This window comes from Marmota flaviventris, chromosome 11, assembly GCF_047511675.1.
Source record: "Marmota flaviventris isolate mMarFla1 chromosome 11, mMarFla1.hap1, whole genome shotgun sequence".
Classification (NCBI taxonomy): Eukaryota; Metazoa; Chordata; class Mammalia; order Rodentia; family Sciuridae; genus Marmota; species Marmota flaviventris.
Window position 1 is genome coordinate 79217969 of NC_092508.1, and position 16416 is coordinate 79234384.

General features: G+C 37.8%; 1 pseudogene; it reads right to left on the reverse strand.

The window, feature by feature from the left end:
- Positions 1–931: 931 nt before the first annotated feature.
- Positions 932–3040, reverse strand: LOC114094757 (small ubiquitin-related modifier 2 pseudogene; annotated as a pseudogene).
- Positions 3041–16416: the final 13376 nt, after the last annotated feature.

Below are 16416 nucleotides of genomic sequence, written 5' to 3' on the forward strand. Positions count from 1 at the left end.
ACGTTTGAGACTTCAAAGTCTTTAGGAGCATCCCATGGTAGGGATTGAAGTTGGCTTGACAGAGGAATCTTGGAGGAAGCTTGGGAATCTCAGTACAGTGGAAACATCCAGAGTGGATTTAGAACCTTCCAGTCTAAGTCCATTCTAACTCCCTTGCCAGAAATGAGGATTAAGTTGGTAACTATTAAATAGAATATTTACATATACCCATAAAACTTACTCATCCCCCAAACATTAATTCTTGAAACATTAGTATCTAGATCCACATTAAGCAAAAATATACTTTGTGAAGTAGAACTCAATCTACATACTACATATACTCTTTTTTTAAAAAAAAAAACAAGTTTATTTAAACAACAGGATGCTTGACTTAAAGAGAAAGCTATCTAGAAATCTCTCTTTTTTTTTAAAAGAGTAATTTACCCCTAGTTAAAGACAGATTACCCTACATTTAATAGCTATGTACAAAAAAATTATAAAATTGTCCTTGGTTTTACAATAATAAATGAAAAACATTAAAATTCTCCAGTTGAGCAAGGTATGCAAGGATTTTTATGTTGTTTAGGGTTTTGTTAAAACAGTGATAGCAAAATAACTTACTGGAATCTAAAAGTGAGAGCTGAATGAGCGTGTCACTAATGGAGAATGGGGAAATTTTCACAGAACCAGTATTTTCTCCCATCACATCTCCATTTGGTGTCAATTGAAACATCTCATTGACTATTTAGTTTTTTAAAAACACAATGTACTTGTGCACATACATCAGTTACTTAATGTACAATAAAAGAATGTGTAAAAGGAAAATAAAAGAATAGAGAAAATTATATTCTAATAGTCAGAATGTGGCGGAACCAAATTGCAGTTTTCTAATTGAGAATGTACTGTTGTTCTGTAAGAACAGAGTTCTGGAGTAAAGTTGCAGGTTCTCTTTTTAGCAGACACCTCCTGTCTGCTGCCGGAATAAAGTACCAACTGTGTCTTCCTCCTCCATTTTCAAGTGTCACAGGTGTGTCTGTTTCTTTAGTAGGCTGTCCATCAATTCAGAATCTGGTGTGCTTCATAGACAATCCCTGTTGTTCAAAATAGGCTTTCATTAGTTTACTAAGTGGTGTATGAGTCTTAATCTTAAACTGTACCACAGAACCATACTGCCCTGCCACCTTCAAGTTAGTATGATCGTTGTTCTCAGTCTTGACTCCTTCCTTGGGCTTTTCATGGCCAGCGCTGGAGTCTGCTCAGCTGCTGCTTTACAAAATAGGTTAGAGGTCCGATCAAACAAACACACAGCAGCTCCAAAAAGACTCTTGAATTATACATGGTAGATTTAGGCATGATTTCTCTCTGCCCATAGCTTTTCCCATTTTACAGGTCTGGAGTAACCCTTAAATCTCCTTCTTAAGAAAAACATAAGAAGCTGAATTCATTACACTGAAGATTACATTACACAAATACTCAGGAAAAGGTTTGAAATATGTTTTTTTTTTTTTTTTAATGTTTAGAAGAGATTCCCCTCTCCTCTTTAAGTTTAAGGAAAACACCATTCATATTGGGGTGAGGAGATGGAAGATAGTGTCACCTCTTTTAAAGGCTATGTTTGCTCTAATATGTTTAGGGACACTTAGTCATTGTTTACTTTTGGAGTTATTATCCCTACCCCTTCTCATGCAAGTTGCTACTAAAAATCAATATACCTATATAGAGAGACCTTTCCTACCCTTATATATGGGCTTCTCACAGGTTGGAGGACATTAGAGGGCATCAACACCATGGAAATTCCTAACCACACAAGTTATATACACTTAGTGGAATGGAGTGGGCTGTTCTCTTCTCTAATAGCAACTTAGTTGTAAGGGTTTTCAGTGTTGTGGACCCAATAATAATTGTATTAGTGATGAGTTTCTTAAATATTAGGTTTGTCTTTGAAGTAAAAGACCAGAAGAAAAACATAGTTCAATGATTGAAAAAAGAGGGAGAACAAATCTGAGTTTTAGAAGTATATTTTGAAATGGTCCCTAAACCCCAAATGGAAACTAATGCCAGAAAGATCAGGTTAAGTGACTCTACTAGACATCATTTGAACTGGTTTTTATGTGAAACAGCACCTGGGCAGCAACAACATTCATGCATTGTCAAGTCGTAGGTCGGTCAGGCTAGGAGAGATGAGGGGGAAGGGAAGACCCAGAACACTTGTAGTAAAAATGCCTTGGCTAAAATTGTATGCAGATTTGAATTTCGTTGAGTAAAGTGAACACAACTGAACCCCCCTCAAAACAATCAGAATCCCAGGCTATTGAAGTTGGGTTAGTTGGTGGTGGGTTATCCAACTCCTTTACTCTACAGAGTAGGCTCAGAAAAGTTGAATGAACTGTCTGGCTTTACACAAATCTTTGTGCAGACGTGGGATTAGAACTGGGGTCTTCAGAATCATTATCGATTCTATTTACCAATTATAATGACTGATTTCTAGATGTTTGTGGAGTTCTTTTGGAGGCAATCATAAGGTGTGAAGGAGAGACTGAGTCTTTAGCACTGGGCCACACATCAACCCATCTAGAAGTTTGTTTGAATTATTGGGGTTCTAAATTTCAGTTAAACCAGTTTTTAAAAAACATGTGAAAACTTATGTATTATACTGTGTATATTAGTGTTCTCCAGAGGAAGAGAACTAATAGAAAATATATATATATATATATATATATATATATATATATATATATATATATATATATATATATATATAATTATAAGAGGAGATTTATTAGATTGGCTTAGAAAACCAGAGGCTGGATACCCCACAATGGCTGGCCTCACACTAGAGAATCAGAGAAACCAGTTACTCTTCTATCCAACGAGCTGAAAGCCTCAAAACAAGAGGGACTGATGATGAAGCCCCAGTCTGATGCTGGAGGCCTGGAAGTCCCTTGGAAAGCTCCTTGTGCATGTTCACTATCAAAGGTGGAAGAATCTGGAGGCTGCTGTCCCTGGATGTTGTCAGTAGCAACAAACGTTCCTGTTTAAGAAGGTCAGGTCGAGGCTGCATGCCTGAGAGCTGCTGCCTTCCAGACCCACCCAGAAAAATGCTTTATCAATTTTCTAGGCAATTGAAATGACAACCAGGATTAGCCTTCAAAACATATTTCCATTTGTAGTCTGTAAATAATGTGTTTGGTTTGCAAAATATGAATTGTTTTATGCTCATTAGTATGGCTCCTCTCCTTGTTTTGTTCAATGTTTTGTAGTTATTCTTGTTCTGTTCAATGATACCTTAACTAATTTGGTTTATAAACTTCAACAGATAATGTATTTCTCTATAAGTACAGGTTATATTGCTATAAGTTTAGGCAAAAATCAAAACTTTTGAGGAATTAACTCTTAATACTAACAAAAATCTTTAAAAATATTTGGTACTGAATAGTTAAACTTTTCATTAAACATATGGGTAATTTTCATTTGGTCTTTTCTGATTTCCTTAAGGTTCTGGACATCATGTTTTTCAGTTTTTAAAATTAGCTCTTATTAAAGAACATGAGACAAAATTCAGATGTTGTGAATTGGGGATAAATGCAAAATTTATAAAATTTGAAAAATGGCCCTTCAACAAAATATTCTTAGGCTTGCCCTATCAGCAACAAAGGATCTATTTGGACACTTCAATATGATGCTAATTTCATACCAGTTTCCTGTGGCTCAGCAATTACGAGTGATTTTTCTGTCATCATCCATGGAAGATGAAGCCCTCCAGGAGAACTGGAAACCAGAGGCAGGAGAAGAGAGCATGGGTAGAGTGTGTGGGAATTTTTGTTCAGCAAAACCTTTCAGTCGTTAGGACTCAGGTTCTCACAAAGATGCTCCTGAAAGACTACAAAAGAAGAGGGAGGGAATAAAATGAGAAAAGAAGGCAGCATTCTGTTGTTTTCATTGTGTTTATAAAGACAAAACATCTGTTTTTCAATCAGGGAATGTTTTATTAATGGAGGAAGGGTCTCTAAATTTTAAAATGCTGTGAGATCTAAAATTAGAACTTTTAAACAGTAGTTATCAGTGCATTTGCAGCTTCAAAAGGAACAAAGAATATATTTTTTTATCAAACTCCAAAATATCTACTAAAGACATGTATCCTTTCCTAAGGACATTGCATAGCCTGCCTAACCAATCAGTTTTATGTAATAACCATCAGTGGGGTTGAAATAGAAAGATCTTGGCAATTGGCTATTAACTCCTAGCAACTAGATTTTGATTTTTTTTTTGTATTAATAATCAAAACAGTATCTAATTGACATTCTTACTTTTGGGTTTAATTCCCAATACCATGAAAAATATTACTATTTACAGAATTACTTATAGAAATACTCATGGAATTTGGGGTTTGAATCTATTTAAATTAAGAAATTGTTCTGCAGTTTTACCTGGTACCTGTTCATGTACCTCACAGTCTTTGAAAGTATTTATACTTGTTCTTTTTAAGACAACTTGTTTTTTTTTCCAATGGGGGTGAGGGTTGGGAGATTTCTTAATGTAAAATTTAGCATTGAAATCTTGAGGGACTTTACATGATTGAAGACAGGATCTTCATTCTGACAGTTTAATGCATTTTACATTATGATGGCATTGTATGCTTCACAGTTCCTGAAAAAGAGCTTACATTAGGTCTCAGAGTAGCCTCCTTTTCTCCCTGTAGTTCCTGATCATCTCTTTTGCTCACATCAAATCCCAGTGGGGACCCATTTGTGGAGAAGAGATAATTTTGCCACTTGGGAAGGATACATGTGGTTCTCTACCTTGTATAAAATTAGTTGCAGAAAGTATCCTGTACTGAAAGTGTTTTGTTCAGCCATAAATGGCCTAGAAGATTACTATCCCCCTGCCCCCCAGAAACATTCTGTTTTACAGATCCTTGTGGAAATCTTATGTGTAAGTGATTCTGAAATTTTCCTTGTATTGGAAGTAAGGAAACAGCAACACCAGATTTAATCTGCTGGTCTCTCCTCCTTATTCCAAATATGTGATAGGACATAGATATATTATACCTGTATGGTATACAGCTATCTTTATTAGGGCATAGAGACACTACATTCCAATTTGGTCTTCTATTTATTTATTTTTTAAATTTGGGGCAAATAATTCAACATCTGGGTTTCAATGTCCTCATTTGATCTTAGAAGTCGATTACACTAATTTTTTCTACACATTTGTTTTTTGGTTGTAGTTGGACAAAATACCTTTACTTAATTTATTTATTTTATGTGGTGCTGAGGATAGAACCCAGGGCCTCACATGTGTGAGGTGAGTGCTCTACTGCTGAGCTACAACCCCAGCCCCACCATTACACTATTTTTATTGAGTTACTATTATAGATCTTTACTTCAGCTCTTCCCCACCCCTATCCCATACTGGGGTTGAACCCAGGACACTCTATTTCCCCTAATCTTTTTGTTTATTTATTTTTATGTTGAGACGAGGTCTTGCTAAATTGTTCAGACTGGTCTCACATTTGTAATCCTCTTGCCTTAGTCTCCTAAGTAGATGGGATTACGGGTGTGTGCTACCATGTCCAATTTATTTCAGTTCTTCAGTTCAATAAATTTGCTTACCTGAAAATAAATATTAATTCTATATTATCAATGATAAACTGAGATCCAGTAAGTTAGTTAAATTGCTCAGTCTCATAGCTGGTGAAGGACTAAGGTTATTTTTGAGTCCAGTTAATGTTTGGCTTTAAAACCAATCCTCTTTTCAGAATGCTTTACATATGCTAGAAAGTGCAATTACTATGCCTGGTATTATTATATAGAAGTGCAGTTGGGTTATTCTAGACTACAGAATGCAACAAAAACACAAAATGTTTTATTATTTATTAATTTAATCATAGTGCTATTAGTAGTAATCTTCTGATAGGACTAAACATCCACATCTTTGTACCAGGTCCCAGCCAACTTGAGTGACACAGATATCCTTGTCTAAGAAGTGCTCCATCTAATGTTACTAACATTATTCAGAATTTTGGCAAACAAAACAGAATTGAGAATGCCAGGCACTCATGTCTTTGACTTTGGCTGATAACCCCTTTTGGGATGGATTATGATAAACAACGTTTTTTAGTCCAAGTTAAACTATCTGCTTGATAACTGGTGAAGAGAGATGGACATTGTCCAAGGCAGCCTTTCAGAATTCTAAATAAATTATTTTAAGCTGCTAGATAAATATTTCCAGGAAGTTGGGGGAATCCTAGTTATGAGGTGAAAAGAAAAGCAGTACAGTTACCACTTTTCTGTGCTGCCAAAACTCTAAATCAGTCCATGTAGGAGAGCTGAAGGTGAAACTGATGATATTTTAAAAAAATTATAATAAGAATATGATAGAATTAGAAGACTGAGCTGTTGACAATTTCAACTGCTGTTCCAAGGACTACATATTTCACATTTTATCTTTGAGAACTAAATAACACGGAGAAGAGGAATTAAGTTTATTGTGATAACTTCTGACTTTTTTGATCTGAGACAGCCAAATCCACCATAATTTGCATGGATTGCATCTGCAGCTGTCTGTGTCAGAGCCCTGCAGAATTTGCACTAGTGTGATAAGAAAAGGTTAGAATACAGTGACACGACGGCTACTCTCTCAGAATTTAGGATGTTGCTGGGCAGGGGTTCAAAACAGCAAAACACTATCACCAAGCTCAAATTTCTTCTCCTATGGGAAACACAACTCCCATTTGTCAGGGACAATTTGTTCTTCTGAATTCTAAAGATGCAAACTGTATACAACCCAGGAGAGCATATTGCTATTATTGTGCATTTCTTATCTTTGTCTTCTCATGGAAATTACAAGTAAACTGGCAGCTGTTTCCTTCTTTAGTTTGTCATGATGTTTTAGTGCTGGGAGTACATAATGCACTTTTAAAATTTTAATTGTTTAATTAATATCTTAACTTTTTTTTCTTTCTAAATCCCACTTGATCATATTTGGAGATACATTTTCAATTCTGTAATTGAAGCTAGTGATATACCTTTGGAGAAAGAAAAATGTTTAATAAAAACCTTTGGACATGATTAATATTTTGAAAGTGCCTGCCTCAATTAAACTAAGCAAAATAATAATAGATTTCTTTATTTAAATTAGCAACTAACGAGGCAATTTGTATTATTTGTGAACAAACGATTTTGAAACAAATGAGTGTATTTGAAAATGGATGACTATTTAAATATTTTAAATAAAAAAAGTGTTTAAAATTACAAAGTTAACATTGGCTTGGTTTAAAGCCCAAGCAATAGAGAAGTAATGGTTAGAAAGAGAAGCCTCTCTCTACGTTGTTCCCCCATGTGGGATGTAGAATTTTGGCCCCATGTCCTTCCCTCTCTGTTATTACACCAGAGAATATGTTATTTTTACATGGCAAAAGAGACTTTGCAGTTGTAATGAAGATTACTAATTGGCTGACTTCAAGATAGGGAGATTAGTTTGGGTAATTCAGGTAGGCCCAATGTAATCTCATGAGCCCTTAAAAACAGAGCCTGGGCTGAAGTCAGAAGAGGAAGCCAGAGAGAGTGTGAGGATGGGATCTTCTGTTGCTGGTGTGCAGGTGGAGAAGGGCATGTACAAGGAGGACCTGAGAGAGGTCTCCAGGAGAGAAAACCAGCCCCTGTTATTAGCTATCAAAGAAGTTCAAGAGTTCAGCCACCATCTTGAACAAACTTAAAAGTGGCTTCATCCCCAGGGTCTTCCAAAAGAAAAGTGAACCCTTCGGATAGTCTAAGTAGGGGAACCAGCTGTGATAATCTAAGTAGGGAGACCAGCGGAGCCACACTGTAGTTGTGTTTTTGATCTAAAGAACTGTCAGTTAATAAGAAGGTGTTGTTTTAAGTTGTCCAATTGTGGTAACCTCACATCCATTCCCTGCAAGTTAATGCTTTGATGTGATCCTTCAGACTGTTCAGTCTAGTGAGAAAATTCTGACTGAAAGTCTTAGTACTCTGATTCACTTTTAAAAACATTTTAAAGAATGTTCTTTTTTATTTTACAAATAAAACAGCATATGTTTATCGTGTACACATTTTGAAATGTCTGTATGTTGTGGAATGGCTAAATTGAATAAATTCACATATGCATTACTTCAACTACTTATCATTTTTTCTGGTGTGACATGATTTACCTTTGTTATTGTTTTGAAGAAAACCTTGCCAAGCAAAGCTAGACTTCAGCCATGATAGTGCTGAGTCTCCCCAATTTCTAATTCTGAATGCACAAATTCACATTCTGAATTAGTCCCATTGATACCAATCTTGGAAATCAGGAATGGGTTCTTGTTTCCTGGTGTTGAAGATCAAACACCCAAGAAATACCTAGACAAGCATAGAAAGCAAGTTTTATTTAAGAAGGGAACAGAGGCAGATGACTTCTCCCCAGAGCTGAGAATCCAGAGGGGTTGGGGTGTCTTCTTCCTTTATAGACTCCAGAACCCCTACCCCATCTTCTTTTTTCTTCTCTAGTATGTGCCTAAGGGCAGGAAGGAGCAGGAGCATAGGGAGTAATTGTTAGGAACCAAGGTTAGCTTGTTATGGACCCATTGTCTTCTCTGTTTGATAACCAATATAACCAGTCATCCTTTTGGACCTCCATCATTCATTATCTGCACTGACTGCCAGACCTTCATCCACTGCCTCAGGGGTGAAGGAATGTGACATATTCTGTCCCCTCAGGCCAGGTGGGGCTGCAGGCAGGTTGCTTTTTGGCAAAGAAAACATGTGGAGAGTACAGTGGGCTCATTTTATAGAATTATTCTTTTAACCTTGTGTTCCCACCATCCTTATCTATCTGTTCCTTTATACCATCAATGAGAATTTCAACTATGAAGACTTTACAAATCAGATGGGAGCTTGCTTGTTTTGTAATTGCCTTTCTCGGATGTGTACTACACTGCTTACTCCTTTTATAAATGAACATTTTGAGCCACTTCACTTCTCTTCTAGCTGGTTTCTGGCTTCCATGGTGACAGAAATTTTTGACATAAGGCAATGAGCTTTCAATCAGGGATAGGAGGATGAACTTGGAATCTTTCTGTTAATGGCTCTGCCGACAAGGTAACCTTTCATGGCATTCATTCCAGCTTTCTGTTCAGATTTAGGCTTTACTGAAGAATATCTAAGTAGGTGACTAAAAATACAGTTTTTCCCCCTCATAATGGTGGAAAGAGAATAGAAATAAAGGTAAGTTTATTATAGTAACTTTAAAGTGTGCTTTTCTGTCTTTGATGTGAATGTGCTGAGCAAGCTTCTGTGTTAGATTTAGGCAGCATTCTGTAGTCATTGAACAAAAGTGGCTGTTGACCCATCTATTCATCCACCCATGCGTCACAACAGGGTTTTATTACTGCAGGTTAGCAGTGCAGTGACTGATGGGCCGGACTCCGGACTCTGGACTTCTCTTGACCTCATTGTAAGAGTAGCAGTAATGGAAATTCAGCTAGTAGGAAAATACCATCTAGGGCTGAAACTCAGCAAATATATCAAAACATTCCTCTATCTTGTGGCATTTTTATTTTATTCTCGTGAATATATGAGGTCATTTGGGAGAGAGTCAGGGAAGAAATGCCTAATTTAAGGGTAATACAGATGCATCTGGGTCTGTCTGGTGAGCTGGTGAGGAGGCTTATTTGCACAAGGATTGTGGAGCCTTCTTAAGGAGAATACAAGCCAAGGGAGGAAGGACACAGGAGAGAGGTGACTTTGACCCAATGAGTAGAACTTGGAGAGCCGAGATTCCAGGTGAAAAGGAGACCCCTCAACTTGGAATAAGTGCTGCTTGGTTTGGCACTGAGGGTTCTGTTTCTTCAGTGGCAATTCCACAGGCAATAATAGTCTTGGGCAGGAGAATGGTGCCTCTGTAGTAACTTAGAAAATGTGGTGGAAGAAAGGGGACTCTTAGGAGCTTGGCGTGTTTAGTCAGTGACTGGGGAGAGAGCTGGTGAAGTCTGAAGTAGTAATGTGACTTTGATCTACAGGGGAGTAAGACCTGGGGAGACTCCGTTACATATTATAGCATCCAATCCCCAGAATGAGTCCCAATGATCCCGGCCTCCTAGCATTCATGCCCTTTTATATAGTTCTCTCTCACAATAAAAAGGGCTGACCATAGGACACCATGGTGCATGCCTGAAATCCTAGCAGTTCGGGAGGCTGAGACAGGAGGATTGCAAGTTCAAGGCCCATCTCTAGCAACTTAGAAAGGTCCTAAGCAACTTGGTGAGAGCCTGTCTCAAAAAATAAAAAGGGCTGAGGATGTGGCTCAATGGTTAAACGTGTCCCTGGGTTCAATCCTAATAATAATAATAATAATAATAAATAATCTGATCCTATGAAAACCAGAGACCATTTTGGAAATGATAATGTATCACTTCTGAGGGTAGGCCATCAAGGAGGCAGCTTCCACATTTCCTTTCTCTCAGATCCCTTCCTCTGAGGAGAGAAGTTGCCAAATTGTGAGGATGCTACAATAACTATATTTGGAGGTTCCTGTGGCAAGTAATCGGGGCTTCGTGCCATCAGCTGTGTAAGTGAGCCATCGTGGAAGCAGATTGCGCTGCCCTAGTTAGTTCACATCCCTGGGGCAGAGCTACCCAGCTAAATCACTCCCACATTCTTGAGCTGCAGAAAGCACAAAATAATAAACGTTTGTTGCTTTAGGTTACTAAATTTGGGGATAATTTGCTACGCAGCAGAGATATCCACGTGCAGACAAGAGCATATTATATAGATCGTGAATCCAAATATATTCCAAAATACTCCCTCTTTGAGAGTAGCATTCCTAGTCTACTCATCTTCTTATACTCCACAGCCCCACAGTGCCTAAGACCTTCTTTTTTTTCCACATTCTTTTTTAATATACAGAGTTTTGAAATGAGTGACATAAAGACACCTGCAGGAGTGGAGTGGAGCTGTAGCAGGTTGAGGCGAGGTGGATAAAGAAAATTGAGGTAGCGATTGCTTTACTCACATCCCTGATTTTTTCTGCTGCTCTTGTAGCTTTGGTTATGGCTCCCTAGTCACAGGCTCAAGTTGATTGTAGTTGTGGTGAAGACAAAATAAACAAAGATAGATAGATACATAGATATCCAGATATTGAGGAAAAATCATTTCTTCTGACTGCCATGACCTTTGATTTTCTTTCTCAGGAACATACTGGTAACAAGATGTTTTGAGCTTTCCCTTAACAGATAGAATGAATATCCGTCTCCCTCTTGGTGTCTGTATTCATCTACTAGTCACATACTCACCTTTGGCTGTAGCTTTCCAAAACTGACTTTTAACATGATATTTGTATAATTCCTGGCAAATGATGAGAGATCAGAAAGAAAAATAATTATTGTTAAGCATTTGCTTTATTCTTGGAATTGAATATCCAGGAGTTAGTTCTAAAAACAACCAGCATTGGCATCATCTTATTAATAGGGAAGCTGAGGTCTGGGGTGGTTCTGAGTATTTTCTAAGTTGGCACAGTGAATTAAAGGAGAAAATGTGTTTAGTACCCATACTTTTTAACTCCTAAACCAAATAGCTTACAGATAGGACAGAAGATTACAGAAGCTTCTTTTTTGTTCTTCACTATTCTAATATACAATATCAATTTTATGCATATGCAAGAAGAAAAATATAGGTCTAGGCTTATTGCATGTATTTTTTTTCTAGTATATAACGTCAATTATATAAAAGAAGAAAAATGCTATGCTAGGTGTATTAAATGTTAGAGTTCTTTTAGAAATGTTTTTATATTGGAAAAATGAGACAGAGGAAGTAAGTGCATCTAATTTTCTTCGAAGTGGTCTGATATATAGTAAGTATCATTAATAGGCTCCAGTTCATCATCATCATCATCAACATAATGATGATGATAATGATGATGAGATAATAGCAATAATGATAATAGATATAATAGAAAAAAATTCCAGTCTGAACTTAATCGGTATTTACTCATGTATTCAGACATGTCTGGAATTTCTGCAAGGGGGGATGTCAATTTACTTAAGTGACCATGGAGTCTTCGAGGAGAGAATATACGCTGAAGGAAAGCAGATAACTGGGTGAACAAAGTCGGTTCAAAGATGATGGGACAATAAGGGAAGGGAAGATGATTTTAGGCATCTCTTGGTACCTTATTCCCAAACTGTGGTGCTTCAAGGTGGGAAGTGATGAATCCGAGGGGCCCGTGTCCTTGTGCTCTCCAAGGGCCAGGGGATGTGCTGGTGCTGGCAGCCCTGCAGGAAGAGGAAATGGCATTCTCTCTAGAAGCCTCAAAGCTGGAAGAGTGGCACTGGAGGCCTCTGCACAGATCTGGTGGGAATTAGTGGGTGGCACAGACACATTTAGTTGATGTCCACAGCAACACTGGTGCCATGGGTGGACTTCAGCAGGACAGCTGACATGGAGAGAATGGCCTCAGTGAGCCGGCAAAGAGCAGATGGCCAAAGCTGTGGAGAAGCCAGACCCCTGCCTGGGGATTCCCAGAAGTACGGAGAAGGAATTTGAGGGGAAGTAGAGACACTAAAGTTGAGGAGAGTTGATAAAACTAAAGAAGTGCTGATCTTCTGACTCAAGATGATGCCATTTATTTTTAAATCCAGGCAGTGTGGATATCGTGTAAGACCTAGAGCCATGAATGTAGAAATCATTACAACCCGCTTTATCTCTTTATAGTTTCAATTGAGGAATGTCAAGTTGGCTGCCAAAGACAGAATTCCCTCAAAAATTCTCAATCATTAAATCAATTATCATAGAATTTATGCAAGTTGAAACAATAATATTGTTTCCTGTCAACTCAATAAACATGCTTTAAACTTGGTAATATCACCACTTTTAATTATATAGAATAATCTTTCTCTTGCCCCTTGGCATGCTGATGTCTCTCTATTTCATTCTGGTGATTGCTCTCCAGGTGAGGCCTGAATGGATCTCCTGATATGATTAAAGAAAAAACCCTCAATGGTGGTATCAGAGTCACCTTCTTCCTGGATGCGTGAGAATACTCATACTGTAGAAATATACTGTAGAACGTGATTGCATCCTAAAGTAAAGCAGCTACATCCAACGGTCTCTAGTAGCAATTGGAATGAGAATGTGACTGTGGAGTGGAGCAGAACTGCCCTCCTGTCCCAGGTGGATCTTCTCTGGTGGCCATCAGCTCAGTAGCAGCCTTTCCAAGTCCAATTTATTGCTCTTTGGGGACACCACGAGCCCTGGTTAGCAAACCCCATCTGTACTGCTCATGCCATGAGTGGCTACAACATGGCTCCTTTGGGTTGTGTTGAGATGAGGTTTGTATGACTTCCTGAGGGGGAATGACGACTCCAGTGTGATTCTTGAGAATGTGGGCTTTGCATCCAAATTTCTCTGGCTCATATTCCAGTACTGCCATTAAGAACTACGCAAACTTGGGCAAACAGCAAATCACCTACCTATTCTGTGCTTCAGTTTCTTCATCTCAAAAATCAAGATCTTTACATTAGCTACCTCACAAGGTTGTTATATAAAGAGTGAGTAAAATGGGACAAATAAAGGTCTTAGAACACTGTTCATCCCCAACATCCAGTAACTGTTAGTTTCCTTTTAATCATTATTCACTGCCCAGTTTAGCCTGAGCCTGGTACTGATGAACACACTGTCTTGGCAGGTGAGGGGAGGTCTTGGCAGGCCTCTGGATTCCAACAGCAGGAATTTGTGAGTATTCTCAGAAGTTGGATGGAGGTGCCTTCTATTATTGAGTCAAATCTAACACTTTTCTAGTTGCTATGTCATTTCTCTTTGTGAACTTAGAGAGAGTGAGTGGGTAAAATGGCCTAACTTGGATTAAATGTCCACCCTTAGTTGAAGTAGACTTGGCTAGAATCATGGAGGACAACACTGGGGTCCATCTCCGAGGAGTCAATCCTGGCGGGGCCAGACTCAGAGAGGTCATGAGAAGCAGGTGGCCACCACGTCTGTGTCTGTTGAAACAAGCCCAACAACAGCGTTGATAGTCTGTGTTTCTGTGAATGTGTACATGTGTGTTTACACATGTGTGCAAGAATGTACATGTGAATTGCCAGGTAACACAAGAAACATAAGTTTCTGCCACTTATATTATGTGACAAAGAACTGTTCATCCTACCAGGAAGTTGTGCAATTTTTTTGAAGACCAATTTATTCTTAAAAACAACCTTGTAAGGGGCTGGGGATGTGGCTCAAGTGGTAGCGCCCTCGCCTAGCATGGGTTCGATTCTTGGCACCACATACAAGTAAAAATAAAGCTATTGTGTCCATCTAAAACTGAAAAATAAATATTTAAAAAAAAACAACCTTGTAATTTTACAGATTTTGATCTAATCATTTTACTTTTAGAAATTTATTTTTAAATAAAGATTATTATTACTTATTATTATAAGATACTCTTATGCAGATGTTTATCAGGACATTTATAACACAAATAGGGAGACTGCATAAATATTCCATTGTAAGGGAATGATTCAATGATGTTGGCACATCTGAGGAATGTTTATTTGCCAGTCTTTGAAAATGTTGTAGAAGGACATTTAGTAACATGTAAATTTTGTTCACAGTATATTATCAAGTAAAAAGAGCAAGTTGCAAAGTGTTATATGTTTCTATTTTTGTAAGAAAGAATAAAAGGACATAAGCATGAAAACAAAACACCAAGAAATAGAACAAAAAATAGGGATCATTCGGAGCAGAGAGATCACAAAGAATTTTTATGCTAATTTCTTATCAGAATTTTCAGTTTTTCTTTAATAATTATGTTTTCCTTTCATAAGAAGAAAAAATGCAAAGAATAAGTTAATGTGAATCTCTGAGTCACCAATTTGACTGTGTGCTTTCTAGTAACCAACACAGACAGGACCATTACCTGGTCTCTGCTTCACGGTGTCCATAAAACAAAGACTCCAACTGCCTGGGGGGAAACATAGTTCTTTCTGGCACTAAGACCTGTGAGAAATTTATCCTATGAGTTCTTTTAAAGGTGTCCCTGGGTGCTATAAGAAACAATGTGTTTGATGGCATCTGTAAAGTAAATGTAATCCTGAGTTTTATAGGATTCTTTTTCATATTGTCCATTCAAGGTATGCTGATGAGAGATTTAACACACATCTGAGGGAGAAAAAAAAGCAATTTAACCAGGAAACCAAAATGAAGCCATCAAATGACAGGATTCGTTTATCAGGCTTAATCCAGTAAAGATTTTGAATAGCTAAAGAAACAGATGGATTGCATATTCTCTGATCTTTCACTGAGGAACAAAGAATTCAAGGTCATTTTCCCTGACAAGTAGCTGGGCTTTGCAATCTAATCTTTTCAGTTACTAAGTGTATGTTATCCAGTTTTATCTCTATCAGTTGGCTGAGCAAGATCTGTGCTGATGGGGATGACCATCAATTCATTCAGAAAGTAAGAAGCCCAACAAGGAGACGTGTCTAACTGCAGGTTCTGGGCAAAGTCTAGCCAAGAAAACGCATGGAATATAATTTTTGAACCATTTTAGCTCATAGACATGTGAAAAAAAAAACAGGCCCAAATATTTCTTTTAGAACAGCACCAAAATATAGTTTATTCTTTTTTTCCCCTAGCACCTCATCATCTAAGACTGAAAATGAACGAATAAATAACAACGGCTGCAACAAGGGTCCATAGAACAGGGACATGAGTAATGTATTTCTTGGCATATACTTCAGAACAAAATGATCCTTATATTTGGTTTAAAAACAGTGTGTACTTAGGTAATTGAATAAGTAAATTGGTTAATTTTGAGTCAATTAGATAATAGAAGACATTTACCCCAAAGGACAACCTGATTCAAAGTGGTTAATTCATGATCCTTCTTTTTGGTAATAACTAGATAGTTGCTATGGCAGTTGTTATGATGATTCCCAGGTCCTCATTATAACTTAGCCTTGGACTGAATGTTTGTGGCCTCCTCACCAAAAATGTGTGGTGAATGGTATTAGGAGGTGGGGCTTTAGGAGATAGGTACAAAATGAGAGCAGAGGCCTCAAGAACAGGGTTAGTGCCCTTAAAATAGGGATCCTGGGAAGCTCTTTCTCCTCTTTCCATCATATGAGCCTATAAGGAGAAGGTGATAGTCTGCAACCAAGAAGATCACCCTCACCAGAACCTGATGGGCTTTTAGCCTCTGGAACCATGTGGTACAAATTTCTGTTGTGAATAAGCCACCTGGCTTATGGTGTTTGGTTATAGTAGCCATAACTAAGTCCCACTATGGGATCTGCAGGAAAGAGAACACTCACTTTGTGACCTCTCAGAATTGGCAGGTTTATGCCATGCTGTCACCAGTAAGTACGGCCTTAAGGTGATTTGCCATAAGTTCTTTTCTGCCATTCAGAAATACTTTTATATTACATAGGGAGATCTGTGCTAT